The 12,068-nt window shown below is 42.2% G+C and overlaps 3 non-coding genes across 3 annotated transcripts; all 3 read right to left on the minus strand.

Annotated features, from left to right (window-relative positions):
- Positions 1-4,596: 4,596 nt before the first annotated feature.
- Positions 4,597-4,669, minus strand: TRNAA-AGC. The gene has a single exon. It is a non-coding gene; the product is annotated as a tRNA-Ala (tRNA).
- A 104-nt stretch (positions 4,670-4,773) lies between these two features.
- Positions 4,774-4,862, minus strand: TRNAY-GUA. Its single transcript is given in 2 exon segments — positions 4,774-4,809; positions 4,826-4,862. It is a non-coding gene; the product is annotated as a tRNA-Tyr (tRNA).
- Positions 4,863-5,393: 531 nt separating this feature from the next.
- Positions 5,394-5,486, minus strand: TRNAY-GUA. Its single transcript has 2 exons — positions 5,450-5,486; positions 5,394-5,429 (listed from the first exon to the last, which is right to left on the minus strand). It is a non-coding gene; the product is annotated as a tRNA-Tyr (tRNA).
- Between the last annotated feature and the right edge of the window lie 6,582 nt (positions 5,487-12,068).

Consider the following 12,068-nt stretch of genomic DNA (forward strand, 5'->3'; position numbering starts at 1 on the left):
CAGGTCCTCTTAAACTAAGCCAGTGAGGCTGTTAATTCTTTCTTGCAATATTCACACAAGCATGCATGCATCTACCTGTCCATCCATCCATCCAAACATCCATCCATCCATCCCTCCCTTTTTTAGTGAGAACACCACTCATGACCAGCGGAGAGAAGGCCACACTTCATTTGGGATTTCAATGAGCTGGTGTTCCAAGCACCAGGCTCTGTTATCAGTCCTGCCAGATATAACCCATCTGACCACAGAAGGCATAATGTTATTTCCTTTGGTATCCTAGAGCTCAGGGTGTGGCCCAAATAAAGCACTTTCTAACCATTATTTGGCTTAGAAATTTCCCTCTATGTAACAACTTTAAAAGTTATTCCAAAAAATATAACCCAGAACTCTCTTTCCACACAAAGATTCTTGCCATCCCCTTGCACTGAGGACTTGACCCATGACATCTACAAAATTCTTAATGTTTTCCCTCTGCCTGTGTCATCAGTCTTTTCTATTTAGCTGTCTACCTGGCAATAGGTAGCTTGCATATGTGATTTTTAAATTTTTAATGAAAAGAAACATCTTACAAAATCTAAAATCAAAAAGAAATGAACTTGAAAAGCACTAAATAGCAGCTAACACTGGCATTTCTTTCATTAGATGGTTTGCCAACTTCTGCTTGAAATCTTTTGTTCATTTGATAATCACTCCTTCTTCAAATCTGTTGCTTATAAATTTTACTTCATAATAAAGATCTCTGAGGAAATGTTAGTAAAATGAACATATTTTACTTTCCTCTGCACACTTCTTGGAAATAAGAAACACTCATTATATATGTGCCAGAAATAAGCAGCGACAGTCCCAACAAGTAGCAAATACTTTAGCCCAAGTTCTTCCCAATGGCCCATGTCTGAACCCCACATGTTGGCTTCACCCTCACCACCCATACCCACCCCCACTTCTCCTCCACCCCAGCCTCTTAACTGATTTCTCTGAATTCACTCTTGCCTTCTGCAATCCACTTCTCACAAGTCACCCCTTATTTACATCCTATTAAAGGTCACATCACCTCTAAGATAAAGATATTAATCCTCACTGTGGTCCCAAGACCTGATGTGATCTGGCCCTTGCCTATCTCTCCGACTTGCACTGTCCAAAGAAATAAGATGTATGTGACAAATATGAGCCATATACATGAAGTAGCCACATTTAAAAAATCTAAAAATAAATAAAAATAATATTATTATATTTTACTTAACCCCAGAACATCTAAAATATTATCATTTCAACATGTAACCAATATTATTTAAAAGTTAGATGTGCACACAGAGACAGTTTTCCCTCTTCCTTTCCTATGTGGAGGTCTTTTACTTCATTTCCTTTGCTTTATTTCCCTGGCAAGAGCTGAAAACTAAGAATGGACACCCTTGCCTTGGTCTTGGTCTTAGGAGGAAAGCACTGTTCCTTAATATTAAGCATAATGTAAGCTGCATGTGTTTCACTTATGTCCTTTATCAGGTTGAATAACTTCCCTTCCCCTCCAAATTTGCTGACAGTTTTAAAAAGCAGGAATGGATGTTGACTGTGGTCAAATGCTTTTTCTGCATCTGCTGAGATGATCACATGATTTTTTTTCTTTAATCTGTTTAATGTTACGAATTTGAATGTCAAGCCAGTCTTGTATTCCTGGGATAAATCTCACTTAGTCATAATGTATTTTCCTTTTTATATGTTGTTGGATTTACCTGGCTAAAATTTTGTTGAGAATTTTTGCATCTATATTCATAAGCTACATTGGTCTGTAGTTTTCTTTTTCTGTAATGTCTTTGCCTGATTTTGGTATCAGAGACTTCATAGAATGAGTTGGAAAGTACTCCCTTTTCATCAGTTTTTCTGGAAAAATTTGTATATAATTGGTATTTTTTTCTTCCTTAATTGTTTAGTAGAATTCACTACTGAAGCCCCAGGGGCTGGTGTTCTCTTTATGAGAGAAATAAGTTACAACATGTAAAGTGCCTACAGCTGTGGTCGGCTTGTAGGAGGTGCTAGGTAGACGTTAGCGGTTAATTTTTTTAAAGTCATCCATATTTCCAATTTAAAAATAATGTTTATTTCGGAAAACTTAGAAAATAGTTAAAAATTTTAAGGAAAAAATATCACAGTAATCATACTACCAAAGATCATTACTGTTGTTAACATTTTAATGCATGTTTCCAGTCTTTTTTTTTTTTATTCCTTTTTTTTTTTTTTTGAGACAGGGTCTCCCTCTGTCGCCAAAGCTAAGCTAGAGTGCAGTGGCACAATCACTGCTCACTGCAGCCTCGACCTCTCGGGTTCAAGACATCCTCCTACCTTACCCTCCCGAGCAGCTGGGATCACAGGTACATGCCATCGCACACAGCTACTTTTTGTATTTTTTGTAGAGACAGGGTTTCACCATGTTGCCCAGGCTGGTCTCGAACTCCTGAGCTCAAGGGATCTGTCTGCCCGGGCCTCTCAAAGTGCTGGGATTATAGGCATGAGCCACCATGCCGGCCTGTTTCTAGTTTTTTCTATAAATAACTTATGCTTGTTTATATTGCTTATTGTTTATATTGCTTTATACCTACTTTATTTCTTAGAATTTGATTAACATTTCCCATGTCAATATAAGTTTTTAATAAATATAATTTTGAAGGCTATATATATTTCATTACACGGCCACACCATAATATATCTAACCATCATATTGTATTTTTAGCATTGTTCTTCCTACTTTCCCTATACAGTAGATCCAAGCACCTCTTTCCAAGCACTTCCATATAAATTTAAATAAACGCATGTACAAACCCTTAGACTAATTCCCCCAGGCCTTCGCTATATGATGCTATGCTTCCCCCGCCTCTAGGTGCTGAAACATGTCCGAATCTCTACAGTTTGCAGGGAAATGACACTTTATGCTTCTGTTTCTTCCTTCCTTGCACACTGATAACAGCTAATGTTTACTTTGTGTTTACTATGTGCCAGGCACTGTACTAAGGCCTTTACATGTTATATCTTAATTAAAAGTAGGTATCATTATTATATCCCCATTTGAGAAACAAAGACACTGAAGCACCGAAATGGCAAGCAACCTGCCTGTGGTCATGCAGCTAGAAGCAGCAAAGCCAAGAAAGGCCGTCAGGTTTTATGGTCTGCCTGACTAACCACTATGCATTACTGCTTCCTGACTTGTACCTTTGAGCTTTGTATGTGAATTCCATTCCCAGCTTGGGTTGCTGACTCTGAGATATCCTTTGAGTTCTGGCCCAGGTCACCTCCCCCAGACGTGTGTCCTCCACTAGGTTTGGGGTGCATTACTTCCTATTCCTTTGACTTACTACTTACTTCTTGCTCTTTTGGTCACTTAAAGTTTCACTGCCAGTTCCTCCCCTCAGCCAGCTAGAATACCCGTAATCCCAAACTAAAAACTGGAACATGTCATCTGATAAAAGAATTCTTTTTCTTACTTTGTGAATTTGTTTTTATGAACATCTTGATGTTATATTTCAAGTAATTTACAATACATTCAACTAAAAGACTATTGAAAACAATAAAACGAGGTAAAAATGGAGACCACCCTAGAAAATGAAAGATTGCAATAAACCATAACATGTTGTATACACTGGTAACAAAAGCATACAGGTTGCCTAGGACCCTAAAGAAACATCATTTATTTGCTGCACTCCTCACAAGGGATGATACTGTATTTCTGCCTTTGTGTGGAGGATTTGCGTTTTGTCTTGTAAGAACTGCGCGGTGGCTTCAACAGCTTTTTTTTCTAGAAAATTAGGATAGGGAGATTTTACTACCAGAAAAGTCTTTGTGTTCTGTGCAATCTCTGAATCTTTCAGTGAGTGTGTGGATGTGTGTTTAGGTTTTACTCGTTTAGTTGTTGTCTTGTCTTTGCTTCACAAAATTACGCTCAAGGACTGTCCTAGATAGAACTTTTATCCAATTAATTCTCTCTCAGCGCTGGTCTCTAGCTAATTCTCCACAGTTACTTCCCCAGGAGGACAATGACATTATAACCTCCTCCAACGGCAGCCCCTATGTCCAGGGACTTTATCCACTCACCTCTCCAGGGCTACCTTTTGCGTTGTCCTATCCACCTCGGATCTGCCCAGAGCCAGGCAGCCCGCGGTGCGGACTTGAGATGGGGCCGAACAGTTCCTGCTTCCTCGGTTGAGCAAACGTTCCAAGTAATGAGCGTCCGTTTGCAAGTTCTCTGTTTCTTGTTTTGTTTTCCCTGTGGGTCTCCCCGAACTATGGGCAGCTTAGCCTCAGATGAGTCCCTGGAAATGCAGACATCTTATCACAAATCATAAAGGTTTCTGAGTGATAATACATGTGACGGCAATCTGTCGCCACTTTTGAAGCAAAAATAACCAGTTTCGTGAATTTCCCCCGATTAATTGGGTCTAAAAATTTAAAGCTAGAAGGATAAACTGCCAGCGCCCACCACTCTTAGTCTGGGAAGTTTTAGAGTGGTAAGCTGGAGCTCGCCCTACTCTTCACTTGACTTCGTCTGACTTTTCAACTCTAGTTTGGGCTAAGAGAATCGAAAGAAAAACCATATGGGACAGGAAAGAAAACTGGAGGATGCGGGCATCGATCCCGCTACCTCTCGCATGCTAAGCGAGCGCTCTACCATTTGAGCTAATCCCCCACGGCTGGACATGGTTTGTTATCTGTACCTCTAGAGAAGGGTCAGAACACTGAGCGCTGAAGACAGATTTCTTTGGTACAAAGCAACAAAATAATAGCGGTCTCTCCTTCGAGCCGGAATCGAACCAGCGACCTAAGGATGGCCACGGGCGCGCGCCTACAGTCCTCCGCTCTACCAGCTGAGCTATCGAAGGGAGCGAAGACAACTGCCCGGGTGCCGCCTTGTCTCCATAACATTGTGTCATTTTTAGGCTTCGTGTTTTTAGTACTGTGTTCTCTCTCTTTCTGATTCCCAGGTCCCGGGAGCACCAGATCCCTCTTCCCGCGGACCCCCCCACCTCCTCACGGCAGCCGTTGCGAGCCCTCGGGTTGCAGAAGCTGCCCGGGGCTCTGAGGAGAAGGTCCCCGCCTGGCCCCCTGGAGCCGGAGCTGCCTCCTGTGTGACTCGGGGGCCCGGGCAATGCCAAAGACGGGTTAGGAAGACGCAGAAGTCGTGACCCGGCAGTTGCTCGGCCGAGCGCAGACCCACAGCTGCGCTGGGAACCTGCCCGGGCACGTTCCCGCAGGGCGAATCGCTAAAAAGAATTACCGTGCAGGCTGGGAGGCCCAAAATGGGGAGAAGGCGCTAGACTTTCCAACTGCTCGTTGGAATGCAATGTGTCATTGAAGGCACCCAAGGAAAGGGCCATAAGTCATCGGGAGCTGGAAAAAAAACCGCACTTGTCTCCTTCGAGCCGGAATCGAACCAGCGACCTAAGGATGTCTCCTGCTGAGGAAGTAGCTACAGTCCTCCGCTCTACCAGCTGAGCTATCGAAGGGACGTGTACGTGTGTCGGCGTCCCCTGAGGTTCAGCACAGAAAAACCGGAGCGCCAGCCCAGGCAGCCGGAGATTGCACTGAGCATGCGTCATCCGAGGAGCGCAGAGCCCCAGAACGGGCCTGTGTGCTCTGCGCGTGCGCACAAAAACAGCGCGCTCCGGCTCGCTAGCCTGACTGACCCGGGAAAGGCCCTCAACCCAGGTCTCTGGGGTCCGCGGTGCCAAGACCCTGCGATTGCACCGCCCCCCCCTTGTCGTACTTTTCCTTTACCGGCCTGCGTTGTCCTTTAAAGGGGTTGCCGAGTATGTTCTCAACACGCAAGTAATCCAACGGCCAGTGAAGGAGTTGCGTGGTAGGCCAGTGGCGCAATGGATAACGTGTCTGACCACGCATCAGAAGATGGTAGGTCCAGCTCCTGCCTGGCTCGGCATTATTGTCACTTGAGGTTAACAAACCAGAAATCATTACCTCCTCTGGCGTCCCCAAACCGCGAATGCCAGCAGTTTGGATTTCTGCAATGTCCGTTGCACTTTGAGCCCGGGAGGCCTTAACGGCGCCGCCCGTCCAACTCCCGCGGGGTGAAGGGAAGGCCCCGAGGGTCTCGGAACGCCCCCGGCAGGCAAGCGCGGTTGTGAAGCCCGCGGTTCTGTAGACAGAGCTGGTTCCACCGCATCTACTAAGACATCAGAGTCACTAAGTTCCTAGAGAAAGTCCCCTCACCAACCCCCGGCTAAGCAAAGAGAGGGAAGAAAATTAAGATTACATAAAATGTCTTTTTGATCTGGTTCCTATTTTATGTTTAATTTTAACAAAGTTATTCAATCCCAGATAGGCCTATAATCCTGCTTCGTCGGCCTATTTTTGTAAGGTCATAGCGTTTATAAATTGTTTAAGGTTTGCCGCCATATTCCCACTCAGTTGTTAGCGTAGCATAAAAACCATCCAACGACCTGGGTTTTGCCCTTAGAGATCTTTTAACCAAGAAGGCATCATGTTGGTTTGGGCAAACTGAGTTTCTATGTTAATGTTATTATAGTAATATTTGTGGAAGGGAGATTGGAATTATTTCTTAAATCCCCCCTATAAGATAGCAGTTCCCAAAAGTAAAAGCTTTAATAAAATGTAAAATTAGGGAAGATAAAATTCGAAGTTAGAGAAAAGAAAAGGGCTGGATTTTTAAGTGGGAAAGCGGCTTCCTTAAGGCTGCACAAACATGAGGAGATTATTTTTGTTTCCTGGTGAACATTTTGCCATTTTTGCATGTAGCAAGCTGACGTATCTTTAAAGTTATACAGCGTTTCTGAGAGTTTGAGAAAATGACCTCTGAGAGGTGGGGGAGGTGAGTTGTACCCCTCTGGCTCAAGTTTGTGGACAGAACCATGAAAATCAGGCTAAGAGAAAAGAGCCTCCTTTTATTCCTACCTTCTCCTTATTTTACAAAGGTGGCAAGCAGGGTGTTTATTAAATTATTATCATTATTTTTTAGAAACAGAGTCTTGCTTTATTACCCAGGTTGGGGTGCGGTGATGCCATCATAGCTCACTGCAGCCTCAAACTTCTGAGCTCAAGTGATTCTCCTGCCTCAGCCTCCTGGGATTACAGGCATGTACCACCTCACCTGGCTCTGGCTTTGTTGCCCAGGCTGGTCTTGAACTCTTGGCTTCAAGTGATCTTCCAGCCTCAGCCTCCCAAAGTGCTGGGATTAAGGCATGAGCTACCATACCTAGCCAAGCCCTCTTCCCCAATAGCCAACCTTACTTGAGTAATAGGTTTCAGGGAGGCCAAACATGTGTGATTTTTGGCCTTCTTACTTGTAAGTGACAGAAATTCACAAGAGTTAGTATAAGCAAGACATTTATTATAGTGGTACAGGGGTGTCCCCAGGAAACCAAAGATGAAATGTAACCGGGCCTCCTTAAAGGTTTCTCTCTCAGTCTTTCTCAGCTCTGCTCTAGTGCACACAGTTGGAAACATGGTGCTGTCCCCCACCCTAAAAGTTCTGGAGCTTTGTTCTTCACAGTCTATCACACAGAGAGTCACTTCTCTTTCTCAGGCCTGACTGCAAAACTTTCCATTATTCTTGGCCTCACTTAGGTATCCACCCACTGTGTCCAGGGATCAGGATTACATGTAGGAAGGTTGGGCACATATGACTATACCCCTTCCTCCCCAAGAGTACATTGAAAAGATGATAAAAATACACAAAAGAAAAAAAATCTATTGCAACATGGAAAACTACAGTAGGTATAATTAACAAATAGAGATTTTAAATAACTTCTAGAAGGTGAAAATCAAATGAGATTATAATGGAGAAAAACACAGCTCCAAATGCACATTCTGCAAGCTAGCAGAGGCAAAACCATTCTCCCCATGGAGCTCACAAGAGACTCCAGGCACAGAGGCAGCAGCACAGAGGTCAGCCGCCCACAGTGTTGTGCAGCCGTTGCTAAATTTTTTGCCAGGGAGATCCCACTGGAGAATGGCTTAAGCAGAGTAGATTTGCCAGACTAGAGTCTGTGGAGTGGTATAGGGCTAGGGAGTAGGGCAAAGTAGAGCCTAATAGAGATGGAAGGAAAAGGAAGGCCACCCCACCCAACTCTCAGAGCGAGTTCTTCCTTGAGTTGGCAGGTTGGGGGATCTTGGGCCAGCATGACTGTTCCCCACGCATGCACCATAAATGCAAAGCCTGATTGTCCCCAGGACACAGCCATTTTTACAGACAGCAATGTATTCCTTCATGTTGTGTTTACCAGACATTTGGGAGGAAATAACAACTTCAAAAAGAAAGTCCAAGATGAACAAGTTAAATAAATGACCGAGGAGAAAACAGAGATAATGCAAGGAATAGAACAGAACTATTTAACAAAAAAGTAGTTAGGGATATCCTCAGGGACATCGAGAGTTACAGCAATGAAAACCAAAATACAGTGATATTAACAGGAGCATCTAGGGAAGAGAGTTCCTGAATACTAAAAGTATGATTGCTAAGGTGAAAAGTAACATATTGGTCATGGCTAAAGATCAACTATGAAGATATAGAAGATAGAATGGAAAATATATCCCAGGACATCAGACCATGGAAAGCAAAAAATAAAAACATGACACTGGGTACGGTGGCTCACCTCTGTAATTCCAATATTTTGGGAGGCTGGGGCGGGAGGATTGCTTGAAGCTAAGAGTTTAAGACCAGCCTGGGCAACAAAGCAAGACCCCCATCTCTACAAAAGATACGAAAATTAGCTGGACATGGTGGTGTGCACCTGTAGTCCCAGCTACTTGGGAGGCTGAGGCAGAAGGATCTCTTGAGCCCAGGAGTTCAAAGCTGCTGTGAGCTATGATTGATTGCACCATTGCACTCCAGCTCCTGGGACAGAGTGAGATCCGGTTTCTCACACACACACACACACACACACCCCAAATAAAAAAGACAGAAAAGAAAAAAAAAAAGAAAAGATAGATCCTGAAGACATAAAGAGTATCTAATATGAGCTCCAGAAAGAGAAAACCGAGACACTGCAGGGGTAAGAATAAAAGAAAGACATTGGTCATCATATGGAAAGGATCATGCAAGGGTGATGAAAAATAACCATGCCTGGACACAGCCTAGTGACATTCAAAAGCATTAAGGATAAAGATGAAACCTTGTAACTTTCAGAGATGGAGGAAAACAAAGCAAAATCTAAACAAGAACTAGGCTAGCTACAAAGGAATAAGAATTGGATTATGATCAGACTTCTCATCATCATTACTGGATGTTAGAAGACAGTTGAACATGGCCTTCAAAGCTCTGCAAAGAAATAATTTTAAGCCTAGAATTGTGTACCAATCAAAGTAGCAATCACATATGAGGACAAATAGTTCATACTTGCAAGGTCTCATAAAGTTTAAATCTATGATTCCTTTCTGAAACAAATAAAGTGAATATTATTTGAGGATGTTATGCCGGATGGGTTCTCCAGGAAGCTGAAGCTCAAGCAGAATTAGAGCACAACATTTTACAGGGGAGTAACATCTGTGAATGGAAAAGGGGAGGACACAGGATTGGGTAGGAGTAGTCATTAGACAGTGATGCAGACCCGACAAAGTTTCTGCCAACCCTCTTGGTGGCTCCAGAGCAAAGATTTCCTTTTGGAGGGGTCTCAAGTTGGGCAGAAATGGTGGGGCCCTAGCATCACCACCTTGCTCAGTCATTGGCCAGAGGCTTACAACCTCGGCTAGAGGAGTTAACACCTGGTGGCTACTAGTTAACCATCCTCCTTGCAGCTGGGCAGTGAGTTCTTTCTTGAAAGGCAGTCTAGCAGCATGTCTCTGTGTATGCCTTGGATGTACTTCAGCAAAGCGAAGTAAGAATCCAAGAAGGAGGAGTACACAGGATTTAAGAAAAAAAGGAAACCAACCTAGGGACTCAATGAAAATAAAATCTCAGGTTGACAGTGATGCAGCTGGCAAAGAAAGCAATCAGGACAAATTAAGGGGAGGAAAAAAAAGTTAGAGGGCTCTGGGAAGATTATTTTTCAAAAAGAAGCGGATTCTTTTACAATAGTAGTGTGATTAAGGACCTGGGAGAACTTAGAGATATGTTAAAGGCACATGTCACTTTTCTCAAAAAGACAGAACGAAGATACTTAGGGATTTCTTTAAAAAAAAAAATTTATAAAAAATACGTGGTTCAAATATAAAGCAAACTGAAATATGGCACAATTTTGAGAAATTGATGGCATGCTTGTTGTTGGGCTGAATTGTGTCCTGCCTTCCCTCCCCACCCCAATTTATTTGTTGAAGACCTAACCCCTAGTACTTCAGAAAGTGACTGTATTTGGAGATAAGGCCTTTAAAGAGGTAATTAAGCAAAAATGAGGTCATTAGGGTGAACCCCGATCCAATACAACTGGTGTCCTTATAGGGAGGACTGAATATGGAGACAGCAGGCACATGCATGCATAGAGAGATGGCTACAGGAAGACGCAGGGAGAAGACGGCCATCTACAAGTCACGGAGAGAGGTCTCGGAAGAAAACAAATGTGCCAATACCTTGAGCTTAGACCTCTAGCCTCTAGAAGTGTGAGAAAATAAATTTATCTTTTTAAAAGCCACCCAGTCTGTGATATTTTGTTATGATAGCCCTAACAAACTATATAGGGATGGTGAAGAAATTTGGTTTTGTTTCTGCATTTTTTGACATCATTACATTTTTGTTTAACCATATGTAAGTTATTTTACATAACATGTATGGGTCAGAGTGTCCCATAATTGTCATCTAATTATAGATATTCTGTAATAAAAATTGCTTAAGAATGAAGAAACTGAGGCCCAAAGATGTGAAATGACCTATTCAAGGTAACAGAAGGGAGAAGTGGCATATGAGATCTTAGGCCTCCTGAGTCACAGCCAGGGCTCCTTTCTGTGACACTGCTTGGTCTCTCTGTCCTCAGATGGACACTTGGATTAGGGATATTGGGCTGGTGGCCGCTACTCTGGGAGGAAGGAGGTTGAAAGGCAGGTTCTGATGCCAGTACGGTCAGAAAATGGACATTCTGGGAGTAGCAAAGTGTTCCATCTATTAAAGGGTATTCTCTTCTCACCTCTAAATCCAAAGGTGAAATCCTTTAAATTTGTTAACAGCAGTGCTTCAAGGAGGCGTGTCAAGACTCCGTGAAATGTGAAAAAAAAAAGCCATTGTTTACTTGAAAAATTATTCCTTAGACATACGTGCACTAAAGAGCTTTCAAGTTTTTCCTTTCAGTCAAGGAAACCATTCTACAGATCAGGAAGCTCTACTCAGAAAGATTAAACAATGTCTTTAGGATGACCATCCAGATTAGGGGAGCAGGGCTGGATTCAGGCTTACTGACTTATCCATGGTTTTCTCTAAATATGCACCATCTCCAAGAACGATATTTGTGAGAAACCACAGAGATGTTGTTTCTAGGTCAGAAAGGGAACTATTCTGGGGAATTCCAGGGAAGGTACACTTGATTCTCATTATTCATGTAATTACATTGTATAAAGTCATTTTGAACCCTGATTTAGTGAATGCTGAAAACATTGCTCCCAGGGGAAATAAAGGGAGGCTCTGGCCATAATGTTTTTGTCAACTGATCAATAGATAATCTTGTTTTATGTGTATTTCTGTTGAAGGACACCTTATTTAATACAGCTGATCCTTAAAAAACAAGAATTTAAACTGGGATCCTTGAAAAACAAGAATTTAAACAGTTAATCCTTGAAAAACAAGAATTTAAACAAGAATTTAAATTTAAAACAAGAATTTAATCCACTCATACACAGATTTTTTTCAATGAATATATTGGAAATTTTTTTGGAGATCTGCAACAATTTGAAAAAACTTGACAAGAGCCAAATAGCCTAGAAATATAAAAAAATTAAGACAAAGGTATATCATGAATGCATAAAATATATGTAGATAGTAGTCTACTTTGTCATGTATTACCATAAAATTTTAAGAAGTTAAAATTACTCAAAACTTATAGAAACCCAAATTGTACATGGCACCATGCACAGTTAAAAGAAATGTGAACAAACATAAAGATGCAATATTAAATCACAGCTGCATAAAATTA

This window comes from Nomascus leucogenys, chromosome 16 (genome assembly GCF_006542625.1).
Source record: "Nomascus leucogenys isolate Asia chromosome 16, Asia_NLE_v1, whole genome shotgun sequence".
NCBI lineage: Eukaryota > Metazoa > Chordata > Mammalia > Primates > Hylobatidae > Nomascus > Nomascus leucogenys.